General features: G+C 37.5%; 1 non-coding gene across 1 annotated transcript; it reads left to right on the plus strand.

Moving 5' to 3' along the window:
* The first annotated feature begins 9,831 nt into the window (after positions 1 to 9,831).
* On the plus strand, positions 9,832 to 9,904 carry Trnaa-agc (transfer RNA alanine (anticodon AGC)). The gene has a single exon. It is a non-coding gene; the product is annotated as a tRNA-Ala (tRNA).
* Positions 9,905 to 10,400: the final 496 nt, after the last annotated feature.

Consider the following 10,400-nt stretch of genomic DNA (forward strand, 5'->3'; position numbering starts at 1 on the left):
TAATGCCCTATTACACATAGAATAAAAGTCACACTTTTTAAATTTTTCTGTAGTTGTAGATGGACAGCATGCCTTTATTTTTTTTTTTTATGTGGTGCTGAGGATCGAACCCAGTGCTTCACATGTGCCAAACAAGCACTCTGCCACTGAGCTCTAGCCCCAGCCCCAAAGTCACACTTTTTAATGTTAGCTGTAGAAGCAATTCGTGATACAACTCCAGCATTCCTAACTCTCTCTCTCTCTCTCTCACCTACAGCTTCCTTCTGTTTTGTCTTTTTGAAACTATGTATACGTTGTTTCTTCATACCCTAGCAAAGTTGTAGGTATCCTTCAAGATTTGGCTGAAGTATCTCCCTAGTAATATGCTCCCTAGCCTTCCAAATCAGAGTTGATCATTCCTTTGTAACATCATTCTGCCTAGGATCAAAGGTAGAAATGTGTTATTTATATTTGCATGCATATTATCTGGGGTATGGTCAGTGCTCAATAAATGAATGTTGAAAAGAAATTAATAGGGTACAGGTTTGTGATCTTTATGAGAACCACAGGTTACACACAGACTTAAATGCCAACTATCTTGGTGGGTATCTTGGTCCATTTTGTACTACTGTATCAGAACTTCTGGGACTGGGTAATTTTTAGAGACCAGAAATTTATTCTATCAAAGTTCTGGAAGCTAGGATAGCCAAGGTTAAGACTCCTGGGGGTTCTGTTGTCTGATGAAAGCTGCAGGACCCTGAGGGGAGAAACTCCATGTCCTCGCATGGTGGAAGGTAGAAGGACAAGCACACCTAATTGCTGTGTGATGCCTCTTTTATAAGGGCCTTAATCCCAATCACTAAGAAGGTCTCCTCATGGCTTAATCACATCTTAAAGGCTCCATCTCTTAATAGCATCACACTGGTCATTAAGTTTCAACACCTGGATTTTGACAGGGACACAATCGAACTATAGCAGGTTGGGGGGTAGTTCTATTACCTTACATTTAAGGTAACAGAAAGTGGTAAGAACTGCGGCAAACTGGGAATACAGATAGTTCCTCAGTTTACCATGGGGCAACATCCCAATCAACGTATCTTAAATTGGAAATATCATGTCAGAAGTTCATTTAATACAGCTGAACTACCAAACACCATAACTTAGCAACATTATACAATACACTGCAGAGTATTGGTTGTTACCCCTTGTGATCCTGTGGCTGACTAGGAGCTGTGACCCACTGCCACTGCCACTGCCCAGCCTCACCAGAGTATCAAACTGCAGATCACTAGCCTCAGAAAAGATCAAATTTCGAAGTATGGTTTCTACTGAATGCATATTGCTTTCACACTATCATGAAGTCAAAAAACTGGAAGCTGAACCAGCATTAAGTAAGGGACCATCTTTAATGCCTGCCTTATCTACAAATTTCATTTGCTTCTCAGCTTTAGCTGATTGTTCCCATATGGAAGTAAAATGGTCATGCTTGTAAAATATGTAGCACTTTTTTTTTAGCATGAAGTTTCCTAAGAAACTATGCAAGCCAAACAAAACAACTATGAGTCAGATATAACTCACAGTCTACCAGGCTGACTTCTCATCTAGAAAAAAGTGACTTAATTTTGTTAAGGTAGCTTGTGAAAGCTTTGTTTATATGTTTTAAATAATAACCCTACCCTTGCTAATTACTGGAGTAGATGCTAAGGAAATATACTCAAACCTCCAGTCATAGTAAATGGGTATTAGTGGTGCTTAGCACTGTCCTCTGTACCACCTAAAAGCTGGTTTCTCTGTACATGGTGTTCTCCTGTGTTCTGGAACTTTCAACAGCATTTTCACCATGCAGATATACTATTCTCTGCCTTTGGCTAAGCTTCCTGACTCTCTTGGATGAAGAAAGCAATTTTTTTTTATCTAGGTTCCTTGTACTTTATGCAGCCACATACTGACCTTAGAGACATTTCTACTTCCCTTATGACATGAACATCTCAAAATTCTACTTTTACCGCATCGATATTCTTATCATTATATGTCTTTCTCATTTGGAGCAATTACTAGCCACTTTGTAATTACTAGTTCTATGCTTTAAAAAGCCTAACTTGTTCAACTCTTGTGCTTTCAGTTCTTATTTAGTCCATATTCTAGAATGGGCCAGTGACTTGTTTTGTTGCTGAGGCTAGTCTCAAACTTACAATCCTCCTGCCTCAGTCTCATGAGTTTCTGGGATTACAGTCATGTGCTACTGTACTTAGCAACAACCAGCAACTTGTTTTGTAAACAGCCAAATAGTGAATATTTTCGGTCTTGCAAACCATGTGGTCTCTAGCAATTACTGCTTGTAGCACAAAAGCAATTGTAGATGATATGTAAATGAACTGGCATATCTTTGTTCCAATAAAACTTTATCAAAATAGGAGGCAGGATGAATTTGCCTGACATAGTCTCCTGATTCTTGCTCTAGGATTTTTTTATATTCATTCTTTTTTAGTTATATATGATAGTAGAATATATTTTGACATAGACATACATGGAGTATAACTTCCCATTCTTTCAGTTGTACTTGATGTGGAGTTAACATTGGTTGTGTATTCATATATAAACATAGGAAAGTAATGTCCAGTTCATTCTATTGTCTTTCCTATTCCCATTCCCTCTCCCTTCCCTTCATTCCCTTTTGTGTAATCGAAAGTACTTCTATTCTTCCCTCCCCACCCAGTTATTGTGTGTTAGCCTCTGCATATAACATTCGGCCTTTGGTTTTTTTGGATTGACTCATTTCAGTTAGCATGATATTCTCCAGTTCCATCCATTTACCAGCAAATGCCATAATTTCATTCTTCTTTATGGCTGAGTAATATTCCATTGTGTATATGCACCACATTTTATTTATCCACCCATCTGTTGAAGGACACCTAGATTGGTTCCATTTACTCTAGGATTTTGATTTTTACCTTTATGTCATGTGAGAAAATAGTTGAAAATCTCATGTCACACTGCCCATTGTTCACCCTGCTATGATCACACTCACTTTCTATTTCTTGAACATGCTCTTTCATGCCTCAGAACCTTTGCCCAGACTATTTCTCTTGCCTGGAATAGTCCCTCCCTTGTACCTTTCCTCTTCCAAATGTCATAAAGAGGAACTTCCTTGACAATTTGATTTAAAGTGGTCTCTTTTTTATTATTCTCTACCACAGCGTTCTTTTTCTTTCTTTTAGAGTACATATCACAATTTATAATCATTTTACAGTTATTTGATTTTTACTGCCTGTCTCTCTCAGTAAACAGTAAATCTCCATGAGATCAAAGGCCATAGCTTATTCACCCAGATTAACCAATGTATCCCTGGAATTTTGTACAGTGCCTTGTACACAGCAGACATTTATCAAATGTTTATGGAATGGAGGAATCAGTAACTCAGTCTAAAATCTAATTAACCAATTTAGTTTTTCCAGGAACTATGAAGGAATCATTTTATAATCATCCAAAGGTACATCTACAGGGAAAAAAGTCAAAATTTTAGCTTTCTGATGAATCAAGTTATACCAATATGTGCTTTCAGTCAATATCATTGTTTCTGAATATATTAGTACACCAATACTTTGGGGTTTTTTGGTTTGGTTGGTCGGTTGGTTTTTGGTACCAGGAATTGAACCCAGGGACTCTTAACCACTGAGCCACATCTCTAGCCCCTTTTTTTAATTTATTTTTTTATTTTGAGACAAGGTCTTACTAAGTTGCTTAGGGCCTCACTAAGTTGTTGAGGCTGGCTTTGAATTTGAAATCCTCCTGCCTCAACCTTTCAAGCTGCTGGGATAACAGGCATGTGCCATTGCATCCAGCTATATACCAGTACTTTGAACACAACTCAGAATGCCTGTTTATCACTGTTTTTCCAAAGGTGCAGAATAGCTTTAGGTACAAAAACACCTACAGACCAGAAACAAGAAGTTCAGTGGATAAACATCTTATTACAATAGTCAAAACTACAATCCAGGCAATAGCAACTTTCTTATCATCATGACTCTACCTGGGGGCTGGGACTATAGCTCAGTGGCAGAGCACTTGTCTAGCATGAGTGATGCACTGGGTTCAGTCCTCAGCAACACCACATAAAATAAATAAAAGTTAAAAAAAAAAAAGACCCTACCTGATCATCCTGAAATAATGATCAACCAGACAATGACCTGAACAAATTATCTGATTTGCCAACTGTGCAAACCCCTACCTAGGCAAACCCCAACCATTCCCTTCATTCCTTTTTCTGTAAAACCTCAAAGTCCTTGTCAGTTCCTAAAAAAAAAACCTAAAAACCTGTAGACCAATATTGTAAAACACTCTCTCCATTCACATCTCACCTTTTGAAAAGACTATTGAAATTAACTATGGAAAAAGGAAACTTATACTTTAGGCAATGTAAGATTACACTATAACCCTGTACATTGACAAATAAAACTGCTAGTAAATTTGATAATCCATGTGTACATATAAGAATATACCATACCATAGATTCATTACTAAATTTTCCAGTATCCACCAACATTGAGCTCTGATACCAGTTATGTCCTTTCCCTCACAGAAATTATAATCTTATTAAATTTAGGAAGTAAAAAGACAGAACTTTTTTATTCCAGGTCCAAGAGTTGAGGAAAATTACTATATTATAAATTGGGCCATTATTTAAACACATAAAGTAACTCAATTTTTGTTTGTTTAAGTAATTATTACCCAGGCACAGTAGCACATACCTGTAACTCCAGTAATTTGGGAGTGAGTCTGAGGCAAGAGGATTGCAAGTTCAAGACCAGTCTGGGGAACTTAGCAAGATCCTGTCCCAAATTTTATTAAAAAAAGGACTGGGATAGTTAAGCTGTAGAGCACCCCTGGGTTCAATCTCCAGTACCAGTTTGGGGGAAGTAATTACTACAAAATTGGGCTATAAGGAAACAGTTGAAATAAACAGTCTTCGTTTAGTCATATTGTATCCAAAAATAATTTTCTTAGATAAGTAAAAGGCAAGTGTGGGGATAATGGAAGAGAATTGCCTATTACATTTGACTGGCACTGTCAGTTTACCTGTAACCTGTGTATCTCTAAAGGAAACCCTGTTCACAATATTTTACAGGCTTCTCCATTTCTCTGACATTATTAAATGGTAGCAGCCTCAAGTATTAACAGCCTTTTTGCCTCTCACATTATTCTTTTTCCTGGCCAATCTCAAAAAAATGTTCATAACATAAATAAATTTTATTTATTTAGGTTCTAGGGATTGAACCCAGGGCCACTCTACCACTACCTCTGATCTACATTGCCAACCTTTTTTTTTTTTTTTTTTTTTTTGAGACAGGACCTTGCTAAGATACCAAGGCTGGCCTTGATCCTTCTGTCAGCCTCCTGAGTTGCTAGACTACAGGCATGAGGTATGCACCACCACACCTGGCTAAATTATATTGATGACTCCCTAATTTATATCTCTAAACCTGGCTGTCCCTCTTCTGTTTGTGACCTAACTGCTCAGCAGCTTCCACAAATAATGTCAACACTTCAAAATCAACAGATCAGTAGCAGAGACTGCTAGTTTCCTTCTTAGTATCTGTTTTCCTCCTTCTTTTCTACTACCTATATTAGGGGACAGACAGATGAGAATGATGGGAACACAAGGTTAAGAGAATAATTCTATAAAATGGGCCCACTGTGCTGACCCCCACATGCTTTCTTTTCAAAAAAAAAAAACAATTTACTGCAGCCCTGCCTGGCCTCAGTGGACAAGATATGTCACCTTCCTCAGCAAACTACCTATTCACTGCAGAAGAAATGCAGGCCCAAAATAATGTTGATAAGGAGGAGACTTTGTGACCAGATCCTGAAACTCTGGGAGATAAAGATAGTTCCCCCTAACCATAAAATCTATAAGAATATATTGTTTAAGAATCTAATTAGAACTGGTCAGCAGGGGCCAAGGTGACCTAGAGTTGACATGACAGTCACCTGAAAGTCTGATGTCACTCTACTGTCAAAAGTCAAGAGGTGGACCTGGGTGGGACCCTCTGAAAACTTCTGTGGGATCACTAATAAAACCAGAGTGCAAGAGAGGCACATGGTCCCTCTCCTCTCTGAGAGGACCCACTCTCTCCCTTGAGAGTGTCCCCTTTCCCTTTTTCTATCCCTTCAATAAACTCATGCCTATTACTCTGAGTGACACAACTGAAATCTTTCTGACTTGGTCACAAGAATTGGGATTTGAAGAGGAGGTCTTCCCAGTGCCTCAGTTTCTCAGAAGGCCCCAGCCTTATTTCATAGAGATTGCAAAGTGCATAGCTAAGCAAGGTGGGGAAGAGGCAGGTTGCCCAATCTGCCTCACTCCTAGGCATGGCAGTGAGATATCAGAAGGTGAGGGTATTAATGTCTTTGCCCTGATTCCTTCCTTAAACTCCATGAAGTAGGGAAGGAGGCAGTAACTATCAAGATTATAAGATTTCAAGCTGTATTTTTCTTATTCAACATTTCAAGTGGTGCATGCCTGTAATGCCAGCAACTTAGGAAACTGAGGCAGGAGGATCATAAGCTGAGGCCAGCCTCAGCTGCTTAGCAACACACTGTCTCAAAATTTATAAAAGGACTGGGAATGGTAAAGCACCCCTAAGTTTAATCCCCAGTAACACACACACACACACACACACACACACACACACACACACAATTTTTTTTTTCTGGTAATTCAGGTAAATTGAATTCTCACCTCTTAGCCAATAATATCATTTTATGACAAATGTGGCCTAACCACTTGTTCAACCACAATCTTCTTTCTAGTTTGAATATGTACTTAAGCTCAGGTAAGGAGAGAAAATTTAGTTCACAGTTGTAGGTGAGTGATCAGCCAGTGCTTAAAGACTTTACCAGAGAGCCAGTCACAACCACAAGGTAGGAAGCAGAAAGGAGAAAGAGTAAAAGAAGCCAAATAATAAGTAGAAGCCATCAGTAAATGTCTCTTTGGTTACTTTTGTTGCTAGAATTTTTATATGGAAGGAAATCAGATTATCTCGATACCTATTTTAAGAGATGGGAAGCCTGTTAAAGGGAAGACAGACCAGACGAGGTGGCACACACCTGTAATCCCTACAGCATGTAAGGTGGGGGCAGACATGGTCCTTTTCCTTGTAGACTAACTTTAATCACATCATCTGTTTCCAAATAATCTTTTCATTGGTGCTCTTTTGTTCAAGACTATATCCTCATTTCTTATTGGTTTATTCATAACAACAACTGGTATTGAGCATCTGTATTGCACCTAGCACTGTGTAACAATGTAGTTGACAATATAATTGTGACATCAATAGATAAATTGTAGCATTCTAGGTTAAAATAAGGCAATAGTGGCATGAGCTATGTTCAGTGAAAATACATAAGACAGATCAACAACTCTAACTGAAGAAGGTAAGAAAGTTTAAAAAAAAAAAGACGTGAGCCAAATTTTTAAAATATTAATAGGCAAAGAAGATTTGAGAGGATTTTCTAGGATAAAGAAAGAATATTTGGAAAGAAATATGGAATAATGGCATGTTCAATGCGCTAGTTACTGTAAGAAGTTCATTATGGTTCTAATATAAAGGTCATAAAGTACCCAAAAAAAGAAGAAGAATCTCTAAAGTGGGTGAGAGCCAGTTTGTGAAAGGTATTGCTCTTGGGTGCCTTTCATGCTTAAGAGTAGGTAAACACATTTTATTAACATAAGGGCTTTACTGAAGAATAATAAAAGTGTTCACATAACCATGTTTCACCTCCTGCTAATTGCTTATAGGATTAACCAGGTGAAGCTGAACAGTTGTACATATCACACAGTACCAATTTGGTTTCAAACTATCTACATAATATTTAAACAGTATTTCAGTATCAGTATTTCTTCAAAATAACTAATATTGGGAAAATTTGAAATTCTGAAATTAGACTTTCCTTTGCTGTTACTAAATAATTATCAAAGTTTTAAATATTATATTCACTTTACACAGCTAATCTACTTAGCTCTCCTACTTATATACCTTATAGTTCTTTCTGTCTTTGTATATATGTTATGTTTGTATTTTAGGTAGTGGGTATTAAACCCAAGGGTACTCTTCCACTGAGCTACATCTCAAGCCTTTTTTTTTTTTTTTTTTTTTTTTTTTTTTTTTTGCTATATCGTGTTTAAACTCTGGGATGCTTTACCACTAAGCTACATCTTCAACCCTTTTTATTTTTATTTTATTTTATTTTATTGAGACAGGGTCTCATTCATTTGCCCAGTCTGAACTCAAATTTGTTATCCTCCTGCCTCAAGCTCTGGAATAGCAGGGATTATAGGCGTACACCACTGTGCCTAGTTAATACCTCATTCTTGAAAAGGAAAATGTCAAAGTGGAATCTGCTGTGGTATTAGAGCAAGCCTTCCTTAAATCCAAAAAACATGTTATTTTATCATAAACTCCATTTTAGTCACTGAAAATATAAAATGAAGAAAACATGGTCCTTGCTCCCAGTGAAACTGTTAGCTTGGGAAGTGTGAAGTTGAACCACATGAAATTGCCCTGTTTTTGCTGGTCATAAATGATAAAGTATCAGTTCAACCTAATATACATACATAAACAAATTTGCAAAACTAGAGACATGAACAAGGTGCCACAAGCACTGACAAAGTGGCTCATGCTTCCTAAAGCAGTCAGTGAAGGCTTCCCTGAGATGACATTTGAGATGAGTTTCAGAAATGACTGGGAGTTCCCCATGTGTTTAGAGGAAGCAAAGAGAATGAGGGCATTCCAGAAATAGGAAGCAGCATGTGCAGAGTTGTTGACCAAGAAGGAACCTAGTACATGTGGGAAACTGCAGTTTGTATTCCAAACATTTAGGGGTGAAAGGAGATGAGGTGGGCAAAAAAGTTGAGTGCAGAGTGTAGAAGGTTGGATGTGTCAAGTCAAACAACTTGATTTTATTCTTGAGATCAGAGAAATGTATGTAACCTAGAGGGTGTGCAAGGCTATCTGCAGAATTCAAAAAGAAAAGATTACTATTTCTAATGTTATTTATTTTTATCTTACTTTTAAAATTTCCTGTGTAGGAGTTTCATACAATATATGTAATTCTTTTTCTTTAATTTTTATTTTTACAGCCTGCATTTTGATTCATTGTACACAAATGGGGTAAACTTTTCATTTCTATGGTTGTACACAATGTAGATTCACACCATTCATGTAATCATACATATACATAGGGTAATACTGTCTGTCTCAGTCTACTATCTTTCCTTCCCGCACCTACTCCCTCCCCATTTTCCTCTACACCATCCAAAGTTCCTCCATTCTTCTCTTGCCCCACTGTAACCCACCCCATTATGTATCATCATACACTTATCAGAGAAAATATTCGACCTTTGGTTTTTGGGGCTTGCTTATTTCACTTAGCATAATATTCTCCAACTCCACCCATTTACCAGCAAATGTCATAATTTTATTCTTCTTTATGGCTGAGTAACATTCTATTGTATATATATATATACCACAGTTTCTTTATCCATTCATCTGTTGAAGGGCATCTAGTTTGGTTCCACAATCTAGCTATTGTGAATTGAGCAGCTATGAACATTGATGTGGCTGCATCACTTTAGTATGCTGATTTTAACTCCTTTAGGTATAAACCAAGGAGTGTATTGCAGTACTATACTAAAATAATTTATAAATAAATGTATGTCTTGGGCTAATACTGAGAATCGAACTCAGAGCTTCACATATGTGAGGCAAGTGCTCTACCACTAAATTCTTATGTTTAAATTCTGACCCCCAGTATCTCAGCATGCAACTTTATTTAGAAATAAAATGCAGGGCTGGGGATATAGCTCAGTTGGTAGAGTGCTTGCCTAGCATGCACAAGGCCCTGGGTTCAAGTCCCAGCACCACCAAAAAAAAAAAAGAAAGAAAGAAAGAAAGAAAATGCAATTGTAATTAGTTAAAAAGTTAAGATATAGTAGGGGGCCTCTAATACAACTGGTGCCTTCATAAAGAAGGAAAATTTTGGACACAGACACACAAACAGGGAAAATGCCACATGAAAATGAAGGCTGAGATTAGGATGATGGGTTTAGAAGCCAAAGAACTCCAAAGTTGCCAGCAAATCATCGGGATCATTCTTTCTCACAGCCCTCAGAAAGAACCAGTCATGCTAATACCTTGATCTCAGTTCAAGCCACCAAAACTGTGAGACAATAAACTTCTATTGCTTAAACCATACAGGAACAGGATGTAACTTAGTGGTAGAGTGATTGCCTACTGTGAACAAGGACCTAGGTTCAATCCCCAGCACCACTGAAAAAAAAAAAAGGTCATCCAGTTTGTGGTATTTTGTAATGGTAGCCCTAACAAACTAATACATGGTTAAAACATGTCCAGAAGCTGGGT

The sequence above is a fragment of the Sciurus carolinensis genome, chromosome 8, assembly GCF_902686445.1.
Source record: "Sciurus carolinensis chromosome 8, mSciCar1.2, whole genome shotgun sequence".
NCBI classification, from domain to species: domain Eukaryota; kingdom Metazoa; phylum Chordata; class Mammalia; order Rodentia; family Sciuridae; genus Sciurus; species Sciurus carolinensis.